The following is a 25,136-nucleotide window of genomic DNA, read 5'->3' on the forward strand; positions in this document are numbered from 1 at the left end:
ATTTGGTTTATTGAACGGTAGCTGTGCTAATTTCAAACTCTGGTTTTATGCATCACCCCACCTCTCCTTTCCCCTTAAGCTGACATAAGTGTGTTTTCTAAATGTGAGACACTGTTCTGTTTTGTAATTCATTTTTTGTGCAGCCATATTTATCCTCCCTCTATAAGTGATATCTTATGATATGTTTCTTTTTCTGTTTGACTTATTTCAAGTAGTATTATCGGACCTAAATCCACTCTTTATCCTTCTACTAGCCTTATTACATTGATTTCATGGTGAAGAGATATTCCATTGTACATAAGTACCACATTTTCTTTATCCATTGTTCTCTTTCCTGGGATATTTAAGGTGTACTGAAGTTGAGGTTCTTGTAAACAGAGTAGCCCTAAACTGTGGTGTGCTTGTGTCTTGTTGATTTTTAGACTTCCCTAGATATACTTCCGTGATTGGAAGTGCCCTATGCTCTGTAGCTCTGTTTTTTAGATGATTTAGGAACCACCATACACTTCTCCAGAGTGGCTCTCGGCAGTTCACACACTGTCCATCAGCGTATAAAAGCTCCCTGTTCTCCATGGCCTGTCCTGCATTTCTGGTTTTTACAATTTTTTCGGATGGCCCTTTTGACCGGTGGGAAATGAGACTTCTTTGTTGTGCACATTTGCATTGCTTGCTTGCTTGGTTGCCCATAAAGTGCGTATGCGTTTTTTCCTGGATATATTCAGGAAAAAACGCATACTCCCTTTTGGGCCAACTGCATCATTGTCGAAATTCTGCCGCTTTTCATGTGCTTTAAAGACGAGTCCAATCTATCTCTTGAAATCTGTTTCTTGCAATTCTGTCTTGCATTCAGATCCTCTTCTTTGCCTTACATCAACATATTTTTGGACGTTAGTTTTCATTTATAACTCTGCAGGTTTGTGAATTGCAGTGACCCTGAGCTCCATTTTTTAAGTTGCTCTTTTGTGAGCTGGCCTCAAAGCTGCAGGATTGCTTCAGGCCCTATTTTGGCTCCGGCGAGGCGGGCTGAGCCTTTTTTTAATTCTTATTCTTAATGGGAAATTAGAGTGACATGTGCCCGTCCAAACCCCTACAACTATTCTCTCATTGGTTCCCCCTCTTCCCGTTCATCCTCCTCACAATTTGCAAAATGTGTGAAACAGAAGTTTAAATGTGCTGATTCTCTAAGTGGGGAGATTCTAAGTAACGTGGCTTGAATGATGAACAGGAGCACCAGGAGAGGATAAATGAGGTGCATTTTAGACACATCTCCCGATCACATGGTGTACAGTCCTCTGGGTTTTCCATGCATGTTTTAGCTGTAGGAAGATCCCTTGAACCTGCAGATTTGGGACCCATTGAATGGGTACCAGGTAGTATTACTTTAAAGGGTGTGCATTTCCTCACCCAACCTCATATTTCTCTTAGCACGAACGGTTTCCAGCCTTATGTCTCATCCTGCTGTGGGTCTAGATGTGTTCAATCCATGTTGCATCACCGTCCCTGAGGAAAAGTTGTAAGAGGTTTTCTCTTTCTCTCTGTCGTTTATTTTTTTCAATTTATTACTATATTGGTTACAGCTGATTTTCAAAGCTCTGTTTCTTGCTGCTGTACATCCACTTGATTCACATACAGAGAGACATCAATAAATTCTTTTTCAGATTCTTACCAGTCATATATATTCTTTTCCGGTGACTTGAGTGTGCTGAGTGCAGTTCTTTTAGCTACCGTGTAGGCCTTGTTGATTATCAGTTTGGTATTTGGAATGGTATCTTTGCTAATTTCAACCTCCTGGATGATGCCTCACCCCTCTCCACCTTTCCCGTTTAGCAGCCTTATGCGTGTTGTCTACATATTTGACTATGTTTTTGTTTTGTAATTTATTTCATGTGTAGCCATTTTGGATTCCACCTTTAAGTGATATCTTATGATATGTGTCTTTTTCTTTTTGAATTATGTCACTTAGAATGATCATACGTAACTCCTCCGGAGTTGTTACAACTGGCCATATTTCATTGATTTCCAGGCTGAGTAATATTCCACTCTACATAAGTACCACATCTCTATCCATTTTTTCCCTCCAGAGACATTTAAGTTATATCCTAGTCGAGGATCTTTTAAACAGAGAGGCAGTAAACATTGGGGTGCCTGTGTCCTCTCGATTTTTGTTTTTCCCAAGACATAGGCCCATGAGTGCAAGTGCCCTATGCTCTGTAGCTCATTTTTTAGATGCTTTAGTAAACACAATACACTTCTCCAGAATGGCCATTGGCAATATACATTTCCACTATAAGCCTCACAGGGCTCCCTCTTCTCCTTGCCCTGTCCTGCATTTCTGGTGTTTACACTTTATGAGGATGGCTCTTCTGACTGATGCGAAGTGATATCTTTTGTAGTATTGATTTCCAGTGCCCACCTGTTTGGTTGGCTAAAAAAGTGTATGCCCTTTTCTTGAATATATACAGAAAAAAACGCATACAGCCTTTTTGGCCAACTGCAATGTTGGCAATGTTCAGCCCCTTTTCTTGTGCTTAATGGCGAGTCCTTTCTACCTCCTCAAATCCCTTTCCTGCCATTCTCCCTTGCTTACCAATCCTTTTCTCTGACTTTCCTCAAGACATTTTTCAGTGATAGATATTTTCAACTCTGCAGTTTCGTGAATTTTACTGCCCCTGAGTTCCATTGTTCAACTTGTGTTTATGGGAACTGGCCACAAAGCAGTGGGATTTCCTCAAGCCCTATACTGTTTCCATGGGCAACCCTAGCCTTTGGTCAATTCGTCTTCCTGATTGGAAATTAGAGTGACATGTGCCTGTCTGAACACCTAGGACTTGTCTCTCATTGTTCCTCATCCTTCCGCTTCATCCTCTGGACAAATTCCAAACTGTACGCAACAGGATGTTGACAGTGCTGACATCTCCAAGTGGGGAGACTGTTAGTAAAGACGCTGGAGGGGTGAACCCGAGCACCAGGAGATGAGGAGATGAGATGCCTTTTCCAAACTCTTCCCGATCAGACGGTATACCATCCTCTGGGTGTGACAGACATGTTTTAGCAGTAGGAAGAGTCCCATTCATGTAAGGAGAACACCAGGGCTTTTTCAAAATCAGTGTCTCCCCGAAACCCAAACTGGGGAATTTTTTAAGCTACGGCTACACATATGTTCATTAAGGGCCTTGGGAAGTAGGCAGAGTCCAAACTTTAGATGATTGAAGTCTTCAGGGTCAGAAGCACTCACCACCGGCTTCCCTTAGGTTACACTTTAACTGTCATTGATAGATGATGTCAATAAAAATATCTATTCTTTTTCCGATTATTTCCCCTTATAGGTTATTGCAAAATATTGAGTGTAGTTCCCTGTGCTATACAGTGGTTCCTTGTTGATGATCTATTTTATACATAGCAGTGTGTATGTGTTAATTCCAAACTGTTAATTTATCCCTCCTCCCAACTTTCCCCTTTGGTAATAATAAATTATAAGATTTTATACTTCTCAGAAATGGGGGAGCTGAAAGAGAGGTATCATTTTCAATGGAAAAGCATTTAAAACAAGATTGAAGCTTTAACCAAGATTATTAGATGTACATCCTTGGAAAGAAATCACTTCATTTCTCTAATATTGACCTGACAAATAAGACAAACCTTTTCACTGAACTTGCTTATAATAAAGTGATGGAAATATCAAATGGAAGTGTTAGAAACATCTTATTTTACCCGAGCCTTATAAACTGTTCTATGTTAACTACAGTTTGGCTCACACATCTGTTCATTGAAGTTACAATAGTCTCAATTTCTGTTACTGATCCTCCAGAGTGGACCCCAACAAGTGTCCCCCTGCCCAGTGTCATTGGGGCCAACAGATCGAGACTGAGTTTGGTTCACAAGCAAAGGAAACTTTATATTTTAAACAGAGAATGGAGAGGTGAGAGCATGCACTACCCCGTGGGCTGTGGGCTGGGCTGCTGTGTAGAGATCCTGTCAGAGTCAGTGGGAGGGAGGGGGCGGAGCTCTCGAGGGCCGGGTTGGCTGCAGCTCAGGCTCTATATCTCGGAGTCTGCACTGGGCCCCAGGAGCTGAGGTGTCGACCCAGCCATTCTGCACTAGGAAATCTGGTCTGAAGTGCCGGGTGTGGAACCTCTGCATGCGGGACCCTAGGAGCACGTGAAATTAGACAAAGGATAAAAAAGGTCAGACTTGACTTTATTGCCCAGATTCTATTTTTATCTCCCAGGGATTTTTAATGGGCTTTGCTGGGGACAAACCCCTCCTCTGCCTTTTGTCCCTTTCCTCATTCTTGGAGTGCTGAGGGTGCAGACCCTTCTTCTGTAACCGCTGAGTGCTGAGTTGGGAGCCCTCATACTAGGGGACGAGGGTCAGAACTTCTCCCCAGCAGCCTCCAGGTGACGTTGATTGGCCCCAGGACCCCTGCCTCCCTGCTCATCTGCCTGAGCACCAGCATTGGAAGTGTTATAGATTCTAATGACCTTTAAGGGTCCAGGAAAGAGATGTGCAGAGACGCTGTGAGGGCCGGTTTCACCCCGCCCCACATTTGTTCGGCCACCTTAGGCTGACTGTTTCTGCCAGCCTAGATGCTCTGACCAGTAGTCTGCTCTTTCTTCAATTAGGCCCGTGAATTAACGTAAAGACAGCACCAGGTGTCAGAGCCCTGCCCGCTCAACTCCCAGACAGTCCAGGGTCAGTGGTGATCAAGGACCATGATGGCCACTGAGTCAACAGCCTTTTGAAGTAAACAGGAGTCCAGCCGGTCTTATTGGCCACCATCATCACGGTGTCTGTAGGCTTTTCTATGGTGACAGTGTGATATACGTTTCCCTCGCCAAGATTATTAGCTCCCCTCTGGGTGCAGTAAGTCCTGCAAGCAGTAGTCTACTCCTTCGGGACACACTATTGTTGTTTTATGAGAGAAACTCCAGGTCAAGTGATGTTCACACGAGTCATCATGGTGCCCTGTTGCCCCCGGTTATCTCTCTGGATGTTGGAGTTGGAGGGCCTCCTCACTCGAGGTCGGTGTGCCCACGGAGCGAACCCTGCAACTTCAGGGCATGGTTGGTGATTAGGATCACCACGTGGGGTCCTTTTCCCTTAGGAGGGAGGTGGCCTTTTGGGCTGCTGATTTCCAGGTTTTTAGATACCGCCAGTATCTTGGCCAGATGTGGCAGTGGGCCAAGCCCCTTGGTGACTGTAGTTTATCCTACCTGGATGGCATTCTTGCATTGTTCCATTTCAAGTGGTCCCAGTTTTTGCACTAATTCTCCAGTGGCGATTCACCTTTCACCGGGAATGGAAAGGTCAAAGGGTTTAGCTCAATTAGGGAGTTCCAGGGCAAGGGTCTGAATTGACTGCTCTTTCCATTCTTGAAAGGCCACTTCTGGATTCTGTTCAAAAGGATCATCATCTTTTCCTTTCAGTGTTTCATATAGAGGCCCAGCTAGTAGACTGTAGTTAGGGATCCAGAAGCAGCAAATCCTGGCCTCCCCAGGAACCCCTAAGCTGTCTTCTAGTTTTAGAAAGGGGTAAGGCTGCAAATGGTTTCTTCCCTTTCCTGGGATGGGCTTCTCCGACCTTCTGTGAGAATGAAGCCCAGGCAGGTCACCGCAGTCTGTGATATTTGAGCTTTTTCTTGGACAACTTCTATCCTTTATTGGCTTGGTAGTTCAGAGGCCTCCTTAGAAGGGCTGGCGATCAGAATGTCATCTGCATATTGAAGGAGGGTTTCCTTTTCCAGAGGTAGAACTTTTTGGTCTTTAGCTAAGCTTTCCCCAAAGATGGTGTGGGAATTTTTGAACCCTTGGGGCAAGACGGCCCGGAAGTATTGTTTTAGTTGTATGTTGAGTCCTGCCACTCACAAGCCAAAATTTCTTGTGACTCTGGGACTAATGGAATACAAAAGAAGGCATCATTGAAGACTAATACAGAATACCATGTCCTGGTGGTTGGTAGAATGACCAGCAGGGTGTAGGAATTAGGAGCAACTGGAGGTATATCCTCGGTGGCTTCACTGACTGTCCTGACATCCTTTACCAGGTCCCCAGCAGCCCATGGGGCTCTCGTGGTCAGGCCAATCCCAGGATATGGAGCTCTCCTGGGCAGGTACCCCACCCCCAACCCAGCCCACGGGGCTCTCGTGGTCAGGCCTCTCCCAGGATACAGAGCTACCCTTGCAGGTACCGTGGCAGGGCTGGGCACACAGGAACCGTGCACATAGCCCTCATTGAAGAGCACCCCCATCTCACCTGTTGCTCAGAGCTGACACAGAGCACCTCAGAGCAGGACTTGAACTAACAAACAGCAGCTCTGACAGGTCTGTGACCCTGGGCATCACTCTGTGTGGCCTCCCTCCACCTGGTCTTCCAGAGACTTCCACTGCACCCGGGGCACCAGGCCTCTGTCTCCAACCACCACCCACCCCTCCTCTCCCTGACTCCTGGGTTCCTCTCATTAGGAGAGGGTTTTCTTGAAGTTGTCTCCCACTCATGGGCCAGATAAAATGATTAGAAAACAAGCCAAAGCTGCAGCCCCTTGTCTATCCTGACTCTCAGGAGCCCACACCTGTTCCTTGGACCTGGCCGGTTCAGCAAGTTCCATTTTCTGCAACTGTGAGCCCCTGAGGGGTGATGATTGGCTGACCTGGGCAGCCTTACCGTGCCGGCCAGCCCTCCCCAGGTGTGCCTGGGTTGAGATCAATATAAATACCACTCCAGGCAGCAAGAGCCCCTGCAGCTGTGCCTGACGCCATTTTCTCTGCCCTGTCAGCAGTCTCGGGGCTGGGCTGGTGGGAAGGAGTGAGAGGCCACGGCTTTGTGGGTGGCCCAGTGTGAGTGGGGCTCTGCTGGACTTTCTGCAGCAGTTGCCAGGCTGCCACCTGCTAAAGAAGAGGATGTGTCACCCATACCTGCTGCTGGAATTTCTCCCTGGGCAGAGGTGAGGAAGGAAAAAAGCAGTGGGGGCAGGGACAGGACGGGTATCTCAGGCAGGGAAATGGAAATCTTCCAGAAGAGCACCCAGGGCCAGGACCATCCTGGCTGGCCTGCAGGCACCAAGTCAGCTGGTATGCTGTCACTCGTGTGGCTCCATGGCCCTTCCTCTAGGCTTTCAAGTCCTTGTATATATTCAGGTGTTTTACCTGGGAAGGGTGGGAACAGTTCAGCAGCAACTGGCCTGGGGCTCAGCTCACGTTCACTCACAGATGCCTCGGCACGGTGCCCCAGCTTTGCAATGAGGACGCTTGTTGTGTGGGGGCTGCTGGCTGAATGGGAGACGATTCCCCACCACTGACCAACTTCAGAATTGTTTACAACTGGAGCAAGTGCCCTGATACGGTTTTCCTCTGAGTAACTGGTGGGTTCTGTTTTTTTTTTCTCTTTTTCGTTTTTGGTTCAAGGTAGATTTTATTCCTCTTTTTTGTATTTACAGATATAAGCATGGAAATAATTTATTCATATAAATACATGTATGTGAAGGGAATAATTGTTTTTTCTGTTTTATTTTTTAAATTTTATTTCTTTTTAATTTTGAATTTTATTTTATATTTTTATACAGCAGGTTCTTATTGGTTATCTATTTTATACATATAAATGTTTACATGCCAATCCCAATCTCTCAACTCCTCTCACCACCACCCCCCCAAGAGCTTTCCCCTCTTGTTGTCCATACGATTGTTGTCTACATCTGTTGCTGTATTTATGCCTTGCAAAACGGTTAATCTGTACAGTTTTTCTAGGTTCCACATATATGCATGAATATACAAGATTTGTTTTTCTCTTTCTGACTTACTTCACTCTGTATGACAGTCTCTAGATCCATCGACGTCTCTACAAATGACCCAATTTCATTCCTTTCATGGCTTAGTAATATTCCATTTTATATATGTACCACATCTTTATGCATTCGTCTGTCTGTGGGCATTTAGGTTGCTTCCATTACCTCGATATTGTAAATAGTGATGCAATGAACATTGCGGTGAATGTCTCTTTTTGATTTATGGTTTTGTCTGGGTATATGTCCAGTACTGGGATTGCTGTATCATATGGTAATTCTATTATTAGTTTCTTAAGAAACTCCATATTGTTCTCCATAGTGACTGTATCAATTTATATGCCCAACAATAGTGGAAGAGGCTTCCTTTTCCCCACACCCTTTCCAGCATTTGTTGTTTGTAGATTTTCAGATGATGCCCATTCTAACAGGTGTGAGGTGATACCTCATTGTTGAGTCCATTTCGTTGAGCAAGGGGTAGGTCTTGTCTATTACATATTTGGCTTATGGAACGGTATCTGTGCTAATTTCAATCTCTGGTTTTATGCAGCACCCCAACTCACCTTTCCCCTTAAGCAAGCATAAGTTGGTTTTCTAAACTTGAGACCCTGTTCTGTTTTGTAATTCAGTTCATGTGTAGCCAAGTTTACATTCCGTGTAGTAGTGATAGCTTATGATGTTTCTTTTTCTGTGTGACTTATTTCACTTAGAATCATCGTGCCTCAATCCACTCATTATGCTGGTACAGGCCTGGTGACACAGATTTCATTGCTGAGTGGTATTCTGTTGTACGTTAAGTACCGCAACTTCTTTATCAATTATTTGCTCTCTGGGATACTTAACTTGTACCGTAGAAGAGGTTCCTGTAAACAGAGCCGTCCCAAATTTTGGGGTGACTGTGTCTTTTTGATTTTAATTTCCCTAAGCTATAGGACCATAAGTGGAAATGCCCTAGACTCTGTTGCTTTGTTTTTCAGATGTATCAGGAAACACCATACACTTCTCCAGAGTGGCTGTTGGCAATTTACATCCCGCCCATCAGCATAACAAGGCTCCTTTATCCCCATGGCCTGTCTTGCCTTTCTGCATTTTACACTTTTTTCAGATGGCCCTTTAGACCGGGGGGAAGTGACACTTCATAGTATTTCGGATTTCCATTGCAAGCTTGCTTGGTTTGCCAAAAAGGGCATATGTGTTTTTTCCTGAATATATTCAGGAACAAACTCATACGCCCTTTTTTGCCAAGTGCATCATTGTCGATGTTCTGCCTCTTTTCCTATGCTTCAAATGCAAATCCAGTCTACCTCCTGAAATCGGTTTCCTGAAATTCTGCCCCGCTTTCAAGTCCTCTTCGCAGCCTTACTTCAATATATTTTTGGACGTTATCTGTCATTTATAACTCTGCAGGTTTGTGAATTACAGGGCCCCTGACCTCCTTTCTTCAACTCGCTTTCTTGTGAGCTGGCCGCAAACCCGCAAGACTGCTTCAGGCCCTAATCTGCTTCTGGCAGGGCATGCTGAGCCTTTGGTTAATTCCTCTTCCTGGTGGGAAATGAGAGTTAAATATGCCCGTCCAGACACCTACCTCACTCTCAACCCCTTGGTGATGTGGGTCCTCTGGTTTGTGGCCACCTTTATGGGTTCCTCACCTTTCGATGATGTGGCCCCACTAGTGTGAGGACGCTCCTGCCTGGTTCTCATCCACGTGGTTATGTGGACCCCCTGGTGAGAGTCTGTTCCTGGCTGTGTTCCTCACCCTTCTGTGAGGGAGACCCTCTGCTGATAAGTCACTCCTGCATGGCTGGCACACATTGCCTTGGTGAAGTCAGCCGTGTGGTGGCAGTTGGAGCGTGCTGGGAATCTCCTCCCCCCGGTGATGAGGGCCCTCTTGCGTCAGGCCCTAACTTCTGGGCTCACCAAATTTTCTTAGTGAGCCTAGTGATGCTTGGGCACTCCTCTTAGGATCCCATCTCCATGGGGATGTGGGCCTTCTGCTCTGAGGTCCCAACGGCTGGGTTGTTCACATTTTCATGATGTGGGCTCTGGTGTTAGTTCACAGAGGTCTGGATCCCATAGCCTCTGTGTTCTTGGCTGCCTGCTGGGAGGTTCCAACTGCTGAATTCCTCACTTTTTTAATTTTTTGGGCCCTCTGTTGTGAGGATCCTCCTGCCTGCCTCACTCCCAGCCCCTTCGTGATGTGTGTCCTCTGGTTTGAGGCCACATGTGCTGGGTTCCTCACCTTTCGATGTTGTGGGACCAATGGTCTTAGGAGACTCCTGCCTGGTTCACATCCCCTTGGTGATGTGGGCCCTCTGTTGAGAGTCTGATCCTGGCTGGGTTCCTCACCCATCTGTGAGGTGGGCCGTCTGCTGTGAGGTCACTCCTGCCTGGCTTGCTCACCTCGCCTTGTGGACATGAGCCCTCTGGTGGCACTTGGAGCCTGCTGGGAGCCTCCTCCCCTCGGTGATGAGGGCCCTCTGGCGTCAGGCCCTAACTGCTGGGCTCCCCACATTTTGTGATGTGCGCCCAGTGGTGCGAGGACACTCCAGCCAGGTTCACATCCCCATTGGGATGTGGGCCTTCTGCTCTGAGGTCCCAATGCCTGGGTTGCTCACAGTTTCATGATGTGGGCTCTCTGCTGTTAGTTCACTCTTGCCTGCATCCCATAGCTTCTGTGCTCTCGGCCGCCTGCTGGGAGGTTCCAACTGCTGGATTCCTCACCTTTCTTATTCTTTGGGCCCTCTGTTTTTAGGCTATTCCTGCCTGCCTCACTCCCATTCCCTTTGTGATATGTGTCCTCTGATTTGAGGCCACATGTGCTGGGTTCCGCACCTTTCGATGATGTGGCCCCACTGGAGGGAAGACAGTCCTGACTGGTTCCCATCCCCTTGCTGATGTGGGCCCTCAGGTGAGAGTCTGATCCTGGCTGGGTTCCTCACCCTTCTGTGAGGTGGGCCCTCTGCTGTGAGGTCAAACATGCCTGTCTGGCACACATCACCTTGGCGACGTGGGCCCTCTGGTGGCAGTTGGAGTGTGCTGGGATCCTCCTCCCCTCGGTGATGAGGGCCCTCTTGCCTTAGGCCATAACTGCTGGGCTCCCCACATTTTCTGATGTGCGCCAAGTGAGTGAGGACACTCTTGCCAGGTTCCCATCCCCATGGGGATATGGGCCTTCTGCTCTGAGGTCAAAACAGCTGGCTTGCTCACAGTACCATGATGTGGGCCCTCTGCTATGAGTTCACTCTGGCAAGGATGCCTTATCATCGGTGCTCTGAGCCGCCTGCTGGGAGGTTCCAACTGCTGGATTCCTCAAATTTTTTATTCTATGTGCCCTCTTTTGTGAGGCTCCTCCTGCCTGCCTCGCTGCCAGCCCCTTGGTGATGACTGTCCTATGGCTTGAGGCCACATGTGCTGCGTTCCTCACCTTTCGATGATGTGGCCCCACTCGTGTGAGGACACTCCTGCCTGGTTCCCATCCCCTTGGTGAGGTGGGCCCTCTGGCGAGAGTCTAATCCTGGCTGGGTCCCTCAACGTTCTGTGAGGTAGTCCCTCTGCTGTGAGGTCACTCCTGCCTGGCTGGCACACGTCACCTTGGAGATGTGAGACATCTGGTGGCAGTTGGAGCAGGCAGGGTGCCTCCTCCTCTCGGTGATGACGGCCCTCTGGCGTCAGGCACTAAATGGTGGGCTCCCCACATTTTCTGATGTGCGCCCAGTGGTGCGAGGACAGTCCAGCCAGGTTCCCATTCCCATGGGGATGTGGGCCTTCTGCACTGAGGTCCCAATGCCTGGGTTGCTCACAGTTTTATGATGTGGGCCCTCTGCTGTGAGTTCACTGCGGCCTGGATCCCATAGCCTCGGTGTTCTGAGCTACCTGCTGGAAGGTCTAAATGCTGGAATCCTCACGTTTTTTATATTATGTGCCCTGTGTTGTGAGGCTACTCCTGCCTGCCTCACTCCAAGGCCCTTGGTGATGTGGGTCCTCTGGTTTGAGGACACATGTGCTGGGTTCCTCACCTTAAGATGATGAGGCCCCACTGGTGTGAGGATACTCCTGCCTGGTTCCAATCCATTTGGTGATGTGGGCCCTCTGGTGCGAGTCTGATCCTGACTGGGTTCGTCACACTTCTCTGAGGTGGGCCCTCTGCTGTGAGATCATTCGTGCCTGGTTGGCACACATCGCCTTGGTGACGTCAGCCCTCTGGTGGCAGTTGGAGCTTGCTGGGAGCCTCCTTCCCTTGGTGATGAGGGTCCTCTGGCATCAGGCCCTAACTGCTGGTCGCCCAAAATTTTCTGATACGTTCTCAGTGGTGCGAGGACACTCCTACCAGATTTATATCCCCATGGGGATGTGGGCCTCCTGCTCTGAGGTCCCAATGGCTGGGTGGCTCAGTTTCATGACATGGGCCCTCTTCTGTGAGTTCACTGTGGCCTGGATCTCAGAGCCTCGGTGCTCTGGGCCGCCTGCTGGGAGGTTCCAACTGCTGGATTCCTCACTTTTTTATTCTATGGGTCCAGTGTTGTGAGGCTACTCCTGCCTGCCTCACTCCGAGGCCCTTGGTGATGTGGGTCCTCTGGTTTGAGGACACATGTGCTGAGTACCTCACCTTTCGATGATGTGGCCCCACTGGTGTGAAGACACTCCTGCCTGGTTGCAGTTGGAGCCTGCTGGGAATCTCCTCCCCTCGGTTATGAGAGCTCTGGATAAAACACATATGCCCCTTTTTGCCAAGTGCATTATTTTCCAAGTTCTGTCTCTTTTCCTATGCTTTAAGAGCAACTGCCGTGTACCTTCTGAAATCGGTTTCCTGCAATTCTGCCCCGCATTCAAGTGCTCTTCTCAGCCTTACTTCAGTAAAATTTTGGATGATAGCTGTCATTTATAACTCTGCAGGTTTGTGAATTACAGTGCCCCTGAGCTCTTTTCTTCAACTCGCTTTCTTGTGAGCTGGCCGCAAAACCACAGGATCTCTTCAGGTCCTAATATGGTTCCAGCATGGCACGCGGAGCCTTTGGTTCATTCGTATTCCTGGTGGTAAATGAGAGTTAAATTTGCCCGTCCAGACACCTACATATAGTCTCTCAATGGTTCTCCGTATTCCTGTTCATCTTCCGCAGAAATTGCAAACTGGGCCACACAGGAGGTTAAAGGCACTGACTCTCCAAGTGGGGAGAGTGTTAGTAAAGCGTCTGGAAAGTTGCACCGAGCACCAGGGGATGAAAAATGAGATACATTTAAAAACGTTTCCCGATCATACGGCAGATCATACTCTGGGTTCCACATGCATGTTTTAGCTGAAGGAAGAATCCCTTGCACCGGGAGACTTGGGACCCATGGAATGGGTACCATGCAGTATGACTTCAAAGGGTCTGCATTTGTTCACCGAACATCACCAATCCTATCACTGCTGCATTTCTGCCGCTGTACACACGCTTGATTCTCTTTCAGAGACATATAAATCCATAGGTTTTAAGATTCTTACTAGTCAGGTATATTCTTAGGCGTTTAATATGTCGTGTAGAGTCCACTTCGTTGAGCAAGGAGTAGCTCTAGTCTATTACATATTTGGCTTATGGAACGGTATCTGTGCTAATTTCAATCTCTGCTTTTTTGCAGCACCCAAACTCACCTTTCCCTTAAGCAAGCATAAGTTGGTTTTCTACATTTGAGACCCTGTTCTGTTTTGTAATTCAGTTCCTGTGTAGCCAAGTTTACATTCCGTGTATTAGTGATATCTTATGATGTTTCTTTTTCTGTGTGACTTATTTCATTTAGAATCATCATACCTGAATCCACTAATTATGCTGCTACGGGCCTGATGACATAGATTTCATTGCTGAGTGATATTGCATTCTACGTAAGTACCACAACTTCTTTATCCATTTTTCGCTTTCTGTGATAATGAACTTGTACCGTAAATGAGGTTCTTGTAAAGAGAGCCATCCCAAACTTTGGGGTGGCTGTGTCTTTTTGATTTTAATTTCCCTAAGCTATAGGACCATAAGTGGAAATGTCCTAGGCTCTGTTGCTTTGTTTTTTAGATGTTTCAGGAATCACCATACTTCTCCAGAGTGGCTGTTGGCAATTTACATCCCGCCCATCAGCATAGCAAGGCTCCCAGTTCTCCATGGCCTGTCCTGCCTTTCTGGATTTTACACTTTTTTCAGATGGCCCTTTTGACCGGAGGGCAGTGAGACTTCATTGTAGTGCAGATTTCCTTTGCCAGCTTGCTTGGTTGGCCAAAAAGGGCATATGCGTTTTTTCCTGAATATATTCAGGAAAAAACGCATACGCACTTTTTGGCCAAGTGTATCATTGTGGACGTTCTGCCTCTTTTTCTATGCTTTACATGCAATTCCAGTCTACCTCCTGAAATCGGTTTCCTGCAATTCTGCCCCGCTTTCAAGTCCTCTTGGCAGCCTTACTTCAATATATTATTGGACGATAGCTGTCATTTATAACTCTGCAGGTTTGTGCTTTACAGTGACCCTGAGCTCCTTTCTTCAACTCGCTTTCTTGTGAGCTGGCCGCAACACCGCAGGATTGCTTCAGGCCCTAGTGTGGTTCCGGCATGGCACGCTGAGCCTTTGGTTAATTCCTCTTCCTGGTGGGAAATGAGAGTTAAATTTGCCCGTCCAGACACCTCCAGCTCTTCTATCATTGGTTCTCCCTATTCCTGTTCATTTTCCACAGAAATTGCAAACTGGGGCAAACAGGAGATTAAAGGCAGTGACTCTCCAAGTGGGGAGAGTGTTAGTAAAGCGTCTGGAATGTTGCACCCGAGTACCAGGGGACGAAAACTGAGACACATTTGAACACATTTCCCGATTACATGGTGGATCATCCTGTGGGTTCCAAATGCATGTTTTAGCTGAAGGAAGAATCCCTTAAACCTGGAGAGTTGAGACCCATGGAATGGGTACCATGCAATATGACTTCAAAGGGTCTGCATTTGCTCACCGAACCTCACCAATCATATCACTGCTGCATTTATGCCACTGTACACACGCTTGTTTCTCTTTCGGAGACATATAAATCCATAGGTTTTAAGATTATTACTAATCAGGTATATTCTTAGGCGTTTAATATGGGGTGTTGAGTCCACTTCGTTGAGCAAGGAGTAGCTCTTGTCTATTACATATTTGCCTTATGGAACGGTATCTGTGCTAATTTCAATCTCTGGTTTTATGCAGCACCCCAACTCATCTTTCCCCTTAAGCAAGCATAAGTTGGTTTTCTACATTTGAGACCCTGTTCTGTTTTGTAATTCAGTTCCTGTGTAGCCAAGTTTACATTCCGTGTAGTAGTGATATCTTATGATGTTTCTTTTTCTGTGTGACTTATTTCACTTAGAATCATCATACCTGAATCCACTCATTATGCTGCTACGGGCCTGATGACATAGATTTCATTGATGAGTGATATTGCATTGTATGTAAATACCACTTCTTCTTTATCCATTTATCGCTTTCTGTGATATCGAACTTGTACCATAAACGAGGTTCTTGTAAACAAAGCCATCCCAAACTTTAGGGTGGCTGTGTCTTTTTGATTTTAATTTTCCTAAGTTATAGGACCACAAGTGGAAATGCCCTAGGCTCTGTTGCTTTGTTTTTTAGATGTTTCAGGAAACACCATACACTTCTCCAGAGTGGCTGTTGGCAATTTACATCCCGCCCATCAGCATAACAAGGCTCCCAGTTCTCCATGGCCTCTCCTGCCTTTCTGGATTTTACACTTTTTTCAGATGGCCCTTTTGACCGGGGGGCAGTGAGACTTCATTGTAGTGCAGATTTCCTTTGCAAGTTTGCTTGGTTGGCCAGAAAGTGCGTATGCGTTTCTTCCTGAATATATTCAGGAAAAAACGCATACGCACTGTTTGGCCAAGTGCATCATTGTCGAAGTTCTGAGTCTGTTCATGTTTTCAATGCAATTCCAGTCTACCTCTTGAAATCGGTTTCCTGCAATTCTGCCTTGCTGTCAGTGCCTCTTCATAGCCTTACCTCAATATACTTTTGGAAAATAGTTGGCCTGTATAACTCTGCAGGTTTTTGAATTGCAGTGGCCCTTAGCTCCATTTTTCAGCTCTTATATTTGTGATCTTGCCTCATATCCACAGGATTTCTTCAGGCCCTATTCTTCTTCTGGGGCGCCTTGCTCTGCCTTTGGTTAATTCTTCTTCCTGATGTGAAATTAGAGTGACATGTGCCCATTGAAACCGCTACAGCTATTTTCTCACTGGTTCCCCCTATTCCCATTCATCCTCCGCACTAACTGCAGACTGTGCGATACCGGAACTTAAAGGCATTGACTCTCCATGTGGGGATGTTGTTAGTAAAGTGGCTGGAATGTTGATCCGGAGCCCCAGGAGAGGAAAATGAGGTGCGTTTTAGAAACCTTTCCCGATCATATGGTATACCATCCGCTGGATTTCCCATGCATGGTTTAGCTGTAGGAAGATTCCCTTCAACCTGGAGTGTTGGGACCCTTGGAATGAGTAGCATGAAGTATTGCATTAAACTTTCGGCAGTTGCTCACCAAAGCTCACCAATCCTCTCAGCCCCAAGTGTCCAGCCTTATGTCTTATCCAGCTGTGGGTTTATATGTGGTCATTCCAGGTTGCATCACAGCCCCTGAGCGAATTTTGTAAGAATTTTTCTCTCTTTCATTGTTTCTGCGTTTTGGTTTTAAAATTTATTTCTATAATGGGGTTTAGCTCATTTTCACTGCTGTGTTTGGCCGCTCTGCACACACTTGATTCCCTTATGGAGATATATCAATACATGGGTTTTAAGATTCTTATTACTCAGATATATTTCTCTGCGGTGTATAGGGTGTGTTGAGGCCAGTTCATTGAGCAAGGTGTAGATCTTGTCTAATACCTATTTGGTTTATTGAACGGTAGCTGTGCTAATTTCAAACTCTGGTTTTATGCATCACCCCACCTCTCCTTTCCCCTTAAGCTGACATAAGTGTGTTTTCTAAATGTGAGACACTGTTCTGTTTTGTAATTCATTTTTTGTGCAGCCATATTTATCCTCCCTCTATAAGTGATATCTTATGATATGTTTCTTTTTCTGTTTGACTTATTTCAAGTAGTATTATCGGACCTAAATCCACTCTTTATCCTTCTACTAGCCTTATTACATTGATTTCATGGTGAAGAGATATTCCATTGTACATAAGTACCACATTTTCTTTATCCATTGTTCTCTTTCCTGGGATATTTAAGGTGTACTGAAGTTGAGGTTCTTGTAAACAGAGTAGCCCTAAACTGTGGTGTGCTTGTGTCTTGTTGATTTTTAGACTTCCCTAGATATACTTCCGTGATTGGAAGTGCCCTATGCTCTGTAGCTCTGTTTTTTAGATGATTTAGGAACCACCATACACTTCTCCAGAGTGGCTCTCGGCAGTTCACACACTGTCCATCAGCGTATAAAAGCTCCCTGTTCTCCATGGCCTGTCCTGCATTTCTGGTTTTTACAATTTTTTCGGATGGCCCTTTTGACCGGTGGGAAATGAGACTTCTTTGTTGTGCACATTTGCATTGCTTGCTTGCTTGGTTGCCCATAAAGTGCGTATGCGTTTTTTCCTGGATATATTCAGGAAAAAACGCATACTCCCTTTTGGGCCAACTGCATCATTGTCGAAATTCTGCCGCTTTTCATGTGCTTTAAAGACGAGTCCAATCTATCTCTTGAAATCTGTTTCTTGCAATTCTGTCTTGCATTCAGATCCTCTTCTTTGCCTTACATCAACATATTTTTGGACGTTAGTTTTCATTTATAACTCTGCAGGTTTGTGAATTGCAGTGACCCTGAGCTCCATTTTTTAAGTTGCTCTTTTGTGAGCTGGCCTCAAAGCTGCAGGATTGCTTCAGGTCCTATTTTGGCTCCGGCGAGGCGGGCTGAGCCTTTTTTTAATTCTTATTCTTAATGGGAAATTAGAGTGACATGTGCCCGTCCAAACCCCTACAACTATTCTCTCATTGGTTCCCCCTCTTCCCGTTCATCCTCCTCACAATTTGCAAAATGTGTGAAACAGAAGTTTAAATGTGCTGATTCTCTAAGTGGGGAGATTCTAAGTAACGTGGCTTGAATGATGAACAGGAGCACCAGGAGAGGATAAATGAGGTGCATTTTAGACACATCTCCCGATCACATGGTGTACAGTCCTCTGGGTTTTCCATGCATGTTTTCGCTGTAGGAAGATCCCTTGAACCTGCAGATTTGGGACCCATTGAATGGGTACCAGGTAGTATTACTTTAAAGGGTGTGCATTTCCTCACCCAACCTCATATTTCTCTTAGCACGAACGGTTTCCAGCCTTATGTCTCATCCTGCTGTGGGTCTAGATGTGTTCAATCCATGTTGCATCACCGTCCCTGAGGAAAAGTTGTAAGAGGTTTTCTCTTTCTCTCTGTCGTTTATTTTTTTCAATTTATTACTATATTGGTTACAGCTGATTTTCAAAGCTCTGTTTCTTGCTGCTGTACATCCACTTGATTCACATACAGAGAGACATCAATAAATTCTTTTTCAGATTCTTACCAGTCATATATATTCTTTTCCGGTGACTTGAGTGTGCTGAGTGCAGTTCTTTTAGCTACCGTGTAGGCCTTGTTGATTATCAGTTTGGTATTTGGAATGGTATCTTTGCTAATTTCAACCTCCTGGATGATGCCTCACCCCTCCCCACCTTTCCCGTTTAGCAGCCTTATGCGTGTTGTCTACATATTTGACTATGTTTTTGTTTTGTAATTTATTTCATGTGTAGCCATTTTGGATTCCACCTTTAAGTGATATCTTATGATATGTGTCTTTTTCTTTTTGAATTATGTCACTTAGAATGATCATACGTAACTCCTCCGGAGTTGTTACAACTGGCCATATTTCATTGATTTCCAGGCTGAGTAATATTCCACTCTACATAAGTACCACATCTCTATCCATTTTTTCCCTCCAGAGACATTTAAGTTATATCCTAGTCGAGGATCTTTTAAACAGAGAGGCAGTAAACATTGGGGTGCCTGTGTCCTCTCGATTTTTGTTTTTCCCAAGACATAGGCCCATGAGTGCAAGTGCCCTATGCTCTGTAGCTCATTTTTTAGATGCTTTAGTAAACACAATACACTTCTCCAGAATGGCCATTGGCAATATACATTTCCACTATAAGCCTCACAGGGCTCCCTCTTCTCCTTGCCCTGTCCTGCATTTCTGGTGTTTACACTTTATGAGGATGGCTCTTCTGACTGATGCGAAGTGATATCTTTTGTAGTATTGATTTCCAGTGCCCACCTGTTTGGTTGGCTAAAAAAGTGTATGCCCTTTTCTTGAATATATACAGAAAAAAACGCATACAGCCTTTTTGGCCAACTGCAATGTTGGCAATGTTCAGCCCCTTTTCTTGTGCTTAATGGCGAGTCCTTTCTACCTCCTCAAATCCCTTTCCTGCCATTCTCCCTTGCTTACCAATCCTTTTCTCTGACTTTCCTCAAGACATTTTTCAGTGATAGATATTTTCAACTCTGCAGTTTCGTGAATTTTACTGCCCCTGAGTTCCATTGTTCAACTTGTGTTTATGGGAACTGGCCACAAAGCAGTGGGATTTCCTCAAGCCCTATACTGTTTCCATGGGCAACCCTAGCCTTTGGTCAATTCGTCTTCCTGATTGGAAATTAGAGTGACATGTGCCTGTCTGAACACCTAGGACTTGTCTCTCATTGTTCCTCATCCTTCCGCTTCATCCTCTGGACAAATTCCAAACTGTACGCAACAGGATGTTGACAGTGCTGACATCTCCAAGTGGGGAGACTGTTAGTAAAGACGCTGGAGGGGTGAACCCGAGCACCAGGAGATGAGGAGATGAGATGCCTTTTCCAAACTCTTCCCGATCAGACGGTATACCATCCTCTGGGTGTGACAGACATGTTTTAGCAGTAGGAAGAGTCCCATTCATGTAAGGAGAACACCAGGGCTTTTTCAAAATCAGTGTCTCCCCGAAACCCAAACTGGGGAATTTTTTAAGCTACGGCTACACATATGTTCATTAAGGGCCTTGGGAAGTAGGCAGAGTCCAAACTTTAGATGATTGAAGTCTTCAGGGTCAGAAGCACTCACCACCGGCTTCCCTTAGGTTACACTTTAACTGTCATTGATAGATGATGTCAATAAAAATATCTATTCTTTTTCCGATTATTTCCCCTTATAGGTTATTGCAAAATATTGAGTGTAGTTCCCTGTGCTATACAGTGGTTCCTTGTTGATGATCTATTTTATACATAGCAGTGTGTATGTGTTAATTCCAAACTGTTAATTTATCCCTCCTCCCAACTTTCCCCTTTGGTAATAATAAATTATAAGATTTTATACTTCTCAGAAATGGGGGAGCTGAAAGAGAGGTATCATTTTCAATGGAAAAGCATTTAAAACAAGATTGAAGCTTTAACCAAGATTATTAGATGTACATCCTTGGAAAGAAATCACTTCATTTCTCTAATATTGACCTGACAAATAAGACAAACCTTTTCACTGAACTTGCTTATAATAAAGTGATGGAAATATCAAATGGAAGTGTTAGAAACATCTTATTTTACCCGAGCCTTATAAACTGTTCTATGTTAACTACAGTTTGGCTCACACATCTGTTCATTGAAGTTACAATAGTCTCAATTTCTGTTACTGATCCTCCAGAGTGGACCCCAACAAGTGTCCCCCTGCCCAGTGTCATTGGGGCCAACAGATCGAGACTGAGTTTGGTTCACAAGCAAAGGAAACTTTATATTTTAAACAGAGAATGGAGAGGTGAGAGCATGCACTACCCCGTGGGCTGTGGGCTGGGCTGCTGTGTAGAGATCCTGTCAGAGTCAGTGGGAGGGAGGGGGCGGAGCTCTCGAGGGCCGGGTTGGCTGCAGCTCAGGCTCTATATCTCGGAGTCTGCACTGGGCCCCAGGAGCTGAGGTGTCGACCCAGCCATTCTGCACTAGGAAATCTGGTCTGAAGTGCCGGGTGTGGAACCTCTGCATGCGGGACCCTAGGAGCACGTGAAATTAGACAAAGGATAAAAAAGGTCAGACTTGACTTTATTGCCCAGATTCTATTTTTATCTCCCAGGGATTTTTAATGGGCTTTGCTGGGGACAAACCCCTCCTCTGCCTTTTGTCCCTTTCCTCATTCTTGGAGTGCTGAGGGTGCAGACCCTTCTTCTGTAACCGCTGAGTGCTGAGTTGGGAGCCCTCATACTAGGGGACGAGGGTCAGAACTTCTCCCCAGCAGCCTCCAGGTGACGTTGATTGGCCCCAGGACCCCTGCCTCCCTGCTCATCTGCCTGAGCACCAGCATTGGAAGTGTTATAGATTCTAATGACCTTTAAGGGTCCAGGAAAGAGATGTGCAGAGACGCTGTGAGGGCCGGTTTCACCCCGCCCCACATTTGTTCGGCCACCTTAGGCTGACTGTTTCTGCCAGCCTAGATGCTCTGACCAGTAGTCTGCTCTTTCTTCAATTAGGCCCGTGAATTAACGTAAAGACAGCACCAGGTGTCAGAGCCCTGCCCGCTCAACTCCCAGACAGTCCAGGGTCAGTGGTGATCAAGGACCATGATGGCCACTGAGTCAACAGCCTTTTGAAGTAAACAGGAGTCCAGCCGGTCTTATTGGCCACCATCATCACGGTGTCTGTAGGCTTTTCTATGGTGACAGTGTGATATACGTTTCCCTCGCCAAGATTATTAGCTCCCCTCTGGGTGCAGTAAGTCCTGCAAGCAGTAGTCTACTCCTTCGGGACACACTATTGTTGTTTTATGAGAGAAACTCCAGGTCAAGTGATGTTCACACGAGTCATCATGGTGCCCTGTTGCCCCCGGTTATCTCTCTGGATGTTGGAGTTGGAGGGCCTCCTCACTCGAGGTCGGTGTGCCCACGGAGCGAACCCTGCAACTTCAGGGCATGGTTGGTGATTAGGATCACCACGTGGGGTCCTTTTCCCTTAGGAGGGAGGTGGCCTTTTGGGCTGCTGATTTCCAGGTTTTTAGATACCGCCAGTATCTTGGCCAGATGTGGCAGTGGGCCAAGCCCCTTGGTGACTGTAGTTTATCCTACCTGGATGGCATTCTTGCATTGTTCCATTTCAAGTGGTCCCAGTTTTTGCACTAATTCTCCAGTGGCGATTCACCTTTCACCGGGAATGGAAAGGTCAAAGGGTTTAGCTCAATTAGGGAGTTCCAGGGCAAGGGTCTGAATTGACTGCTCTTTCCATTCTTGAAAGGCCACTTCTGGATTCTGTTCAAAAGGATCATCATCTTTTCCTTTCAGTGTTTCATATAGAGGCCCAGCTAGTAGACTGTAGTTAGGGATCCAGAAGCAGCAAATCCTGGCCTCCCCAGGAACCCCTAAGCTGTCTTCTAGTTTTAGAAAGGGGTAAGGCTGCAAATGGTTTCTTCCCTTTCCTGGGATGGGCTTCTCCGACCTTCTGTGAGAATGAAGCCCAGGCAGGTCACCGCAGTCTGTGATATTTGAGCTTTTTCTTGGACAACTTCTATCCTTTATTGGCTTGGTAGTTCAGAGGCCTCCTTAGAAGGGCTGGCGATCAGAATGTCATCTGCATATTGAAGGAGGGTTTCCTTTTCCAGAGGTAGAACTTTTTGGTCTTTAGCTAAGCTTTCCCCAAAGATGGTGTGGGAATTTTTGAACCCTTGGGGCAAGACGGCCCGGAAGTATTGTTTTAGTTGTATGTTGAGTCCTGCCACTCACAAGCCAAAATTTCTTGTGACTCTGGGACTAATGGAATACAAAAGAAGGCATCATTGAAGACTAATACAGAATACCATGTCCTGGTGGTTGGTAGAATGACCAGCAGGGTGTAGGAATTAGGAGCAACTGGAGGTATATCCTCGGTGGCTTCACTGACTGTCCTGACATCCTTTACCAGGTCCCCAGCAGCCCATGGGGCTCTCGTGGTCAGGCCAATCCCAGGATATGGAGCTCTCCTGGGCAGGTACCCCACCCCCAACCCAGCCCACGGGGCTCTCGTGGTCAGGCCTCTCCCAGGATACAGAGCTACCCTTGCAGGTACCGTGGCAGGGCTGGGCACACAGGAACCGTGCACATAGCCCTCATTGAAGAGCACCCCCATCTCACCTGTTGCTCAGAGCTGACACAGAGCACCTCAGAGCAGGACTTGAACTAACAAACAGCAGCTCTGACAGGTCTGTGACCCTGGGCATCACTCTGTGTGGCCTCCCTCCACCTGGTCTTCCAGAGACTTCCACTGCACCCGGGGCACCAGGCCTCTGTCTCCAACCACCACCCACCCCTCCTCTCCCTGACTCCTGGGTTCCTCTCATTAGGAGAGGGTTTTCTTGAAGTTGTCTCCCACTCATGGGCCAGATAAAATGATTAGAAAACAAGCCAAAGCTGCAGCCCCTTGTCTATCCTGACTCTCAGGAGCCCACACCTGTTCCTTGGACCTGGCCGGTTCAGCAAGTTCCATTTTCTGCAACTGTGAGCCCCTGAGGGGTGATGATTGGCTGACCTGGGCAGCCTTACCGTGCCGGCCAGCCCTCCCCAGGTGTGCCTGGGTTGAGATCAATATAAATACCACTCCAGGCAGCAAGAGCCCCTGCAGCTGTGCCTGACGCCATTTTCTCTGCCCTGTCAGCAGTCTCGGGGCTGGGCTGGTGGGAAGGAGTGAGAGGCCACGGCTTTGTGGGTGGCCCAGTGTGAGTGGGGCTCTGCTGGACTTTCTGCAGCAGTTGCCAGGCTGCCACCTGCTAAAGAAGAGGATGTGTCACCCATACCTGCTGCTGGAATTTCTCCCTGGGCAGAGGTGAGGAAGGAAAAAAGCAGTGGGGGCAGGGACAGGACGGGTATCTCAGGCAGGGAAATGGAAATCTTCCAGAAGAGCACCCAGGGCCAGGACCATCCTGGCTGGCCTGCAGGCACCAAGTCAGCTGGTATGCTGTCACTCGTGTGGCTCCATGGCCCTTCCTCTAGGCTTTCAAGTCCTTGTATATATTCAGGTGTTTTACCTGGGAAGGGTGGGAACAGTTCAGCAGCAACTGGCCTGGGGCTCAGCTCACGTTCACTCACAGATGCCTCGGCACGGTGCCCCAGCTTTGCAATGAGGACGCTTGTTGTGTGGGGGCTGCTGGCTGAATGGGAGACGATTCCCCACCACTGACCAACTTCAGAATTGTTTACAACTGGAGCAAGTGCCCTGATACGGTTTTCCTCTGAGTAACTGGTGGGTTCTGTTTTTTTTTTCTCTTTTTCGTTTTTGGTTCAAGGTAGATTTTATTCCTCTTTTTTGTATTTACAGATATAAGCATGGAAATAATTTATTCATATAAATACATGTATGTGAAGGGAATAATTGTTTTTTCTGTTTTATTTTTTAAATTTTATTTCTTTTTAATTTTGAATTTTATTTTATATTTTTATACAGCAGGTTCTTATTGGTTATCTATTTTATACATATAAATGTTTACATGCCAATCCCAATCTCTCAACTCCTCTCACCACCACCCCCCCAAGAGCTTTCCCCTCTTGTTGTCCATACGATTGTTGTCTACATCTGTTGCTGTATTTATGCCTTGCAAAACGGTTAATCTGTACAGTTTTTCTAGGTTCCACATATATGCATGAATATACAAGATTTGTTTTTCTCTTTCTGACTTACTTCACTCTGTATGACAGTCTCTAGATCCATCGACGTCTCTACAAATGACCCAATTTCATTCCTTTCATGGCTTAGTAATATTCCATTTTATATATGTACCACATCTTTATGCATTCGTCTGTCTGTGGGCATTTAGGTTGCTTCCATTACCTCGATATTGTAAATAGTGATGCAATGAACATTGCGGTGAATGTCTCTTTTTGATTTATGGTTTTGTCTGGGTATATGTCCAGTACTGGGATTGCTGTATCATATGGTAATTCTATTATTAGTTTCTTAAGAAACTCCATATTGTTCTCCATAGTGACTGTATCAATTTATATGCCCAACAATAGTGGAAGAGGCTTCCTTTTCCCCACACCCTTTCCAGCATTTGTTGTTTGTAGATTTTCAGATGATGCCCATTCTAACAGGTGTGAGGTGATACCTCATTGTTGAGTCCATTTCGTTGAGCAAGGGGTAGGTCTTGTCTATTACATATTTGGCTTATGGAACGGTATCTGTGCTAATTTCAATCTCTGGTTTTATGCAGCACCCCAACTCACCTTTCCCCTTAAGCAAGCATAAGTTGGTTTTCTAAACTTGAGACCCTGTTCTGTTTTGTAATTCAGTTCATGTGTAGCCAAGTTTACATTCCGTGTAGTAGTGATAGCTTATGATGTTTCTTTTTCTGTGTGACTTATTTCAC

At 46.1% G+C, this 25,136-nt stretch overlaps 1 long non-coding RNA gene across 2 annotated transcripts in view; it reads left to right on the plus strand.

The window, feature by feature from the left end:
* The window catches only part of LOC137203462 (uncharacterized), a 405,892-nt gene that overhangs the window by 322,156 nt on the left and 58,600 nt on the right, over positions 1-25,136 (plus strand). The window contains exon 4 of one of the 2 annotated variants that reach the window (XR_010933145.1): positions 13,549-13,629. The exons of the other annotated variant lie outside the window; for it this stretch is intronic. This is a non-coding gene — a long non-coding RNA (uncharacterized lncRNA). Of the gene's footprint in view, positions 1-13,548; positions 13,630-25,136 lie in introns of those variants that run through there. 2 annotated transcript variants of the gene reach the window in all.

The sequence above is a fragment of the Pseudorca crassidens genome, chromosome 1 (genome assembly GCF_039906515.1).
Source record: "Pseudorca crassidens isolate mPseCra1 chromosome 1, mPseCra1.hap1, whole genome shotgun sequence".
Taxonomy (NCBI): domain Eukaryota; kingdom Metazoa; phylum Chordata; class Mammalia; order Artiodactyla; family Delphinidae; genus Pseudorca; species Pseudorca crassidens.